At 48.4% G+C, this 1386-nt stretch overlaps 1 protein-coding gene across 2 annotated transcripts in view; it reads left to right on the top strand.

Moving 5' to 3' along the window:
* The first annotated feature begins 1099 nt into the window (after positions 1-1099).
* The window catches only part of LOC109915908 (roquin-1-like), a 100842-nt gene continuing 100555 nt past the window's right edge, over positions 1100-1386 (top strand). Inside the window, exon 1 of one of the 2 annotated variants that reach the window (XM_020515583.2) lies at positions 1100-1208. The gene's annotated coding sequence lies outside the window, so the exon portion shown is untranslated. The remainder of the gene's footprint in view (positions 1209-1386) is intronic. The other variant, XM_048601808.1, reaches the window with a different exon arrangement.

The raw sequence follows: 1386 nt of genomic DNA, 5'->3' as shown, positions 1-1386 counted from the left end.
CCATCTTATGTTTTTTTTGGTAATTATCTCCCTGGCTCAATTAATCAGTCAGAAGTCAAAGTTTCGGAGCGCTGTAAAAGCTTGCATTTTCAAATAAACCTGTTGGACTATAACCTGGTGTCATGCGACTTCTGACTTTGTCCACCCCTGTCCAACACCGACACCTCCATCTCATCACGTCATGATTGGCTGTAGGGCTATTGATGCCCAGAGAAACATGTACCCTGGCACAGGAAGAGAGCTGATGAGGGGAAAATAAACTAGACATGGCCATAACATTGTACATTCTCAGGGACTGCAATGTGAATCCATTGTGAAGCCAGAGAAACTCACCACTTATTTGTAATTTGATCCATCCCAAAGTTGTGGACAGGTCAGCAAGGCCTATATTTAATGCTCATTCCTTTGTTTTCCTCAGAGACTGGTGACATTCTATCTCCTTAAACGACTAAAGTAAAATAAAGAACTGCGGATGCTGGAAATCTGAAACAAAAACAGAAATGGCTGGAGAAGCTCTGCACGCCTGGCAGTGTCTGTAAATAGAGAAACACTGTTAATGCTTCGAGTCCAGTGACCCTTCCTCAGAACTTTCAGAAAGGTCCACTGGGCTCAGCCTTAATCCTGTTTCTCGCCCAGATGCCGCCAGACCTGCTGAGTTCCTTCAGCAATTTCTGTTGGCGTCCCTTGAATGCTCAGGCGGCCTCTTTTCGTTGTGATCGCTAACCTTTTGTTTTGATTGAACCCGTTCCAATAGGCCACTGCACATCTCTGGAGCAGCTGGGGCTTGAAGCCGGGCCTCCCGGTCCAGGGGTGGTGCCACTGCGCCCAACGTGTGCGTTTTCGTTTTGGATGCTTTCCTGACCAATAACAGGGATGCTATTACACACCTCTCTGAAGCCTATATGTGTGTGCATGGACTTGAACCCTGGTCTCCTAGCTCAGAGGTAGGGACACTAGCAAGCAGCTGAGTGAGGGTTAAAGTGGGAAGGTTGTGCTTGGGCAGATGAGGCAAGTGCCTGCTCCAGCTGGCAGTGAGTGAGTGAGTGGGGTTTGGGGCTGGGGGAACCGCTGCTGTTGCTTAGGCAGCTGCTTCCTCAACCAGAGAGAGAGGTGGGGGGAAGATAAACACAGACACACACACACACACATACACAGACAGAGCGATGTAGGAGAGACTGCGGGGCACACGGACAGGAGCCTTCAACACGGTAGGAAAGGAAGAGCAGTTTGGGAAAGGACATCTTTTAAAATTTTCTCTCTGTTGTTAAAGGCACGGGTTTGTTGTTGTTGTGGGGTGGGGATTGTGTGTGTGTGTGTGAGAGAGAGAGCTCTCACACGGCTTCGCTGTTCTTATCTTTTTATTTCTCTCTCTCTCTCTCTCTCTCT

This window comes from Rhincodon typus, chromosome 10 (assembly GCF_021869965.1).
Source record: "Rhincodon typus isolate 14 chromosome 10, sRhiTyp1.1, whole genome shotgun sequence".
In the NCBI taxonomy this organism is placed as follows: Eukaryota; Metazoa; Chordata; class Chondrichthyes; order Orectolobiformes; family Rhincodontidae; genus Rhincodon; species Rhincodon typus.
The sequence above is the reverse complement of the archived record's forward strand: the minus strand, read 5'-3'. Positions and strand labels throughout refer to the sequence as shown.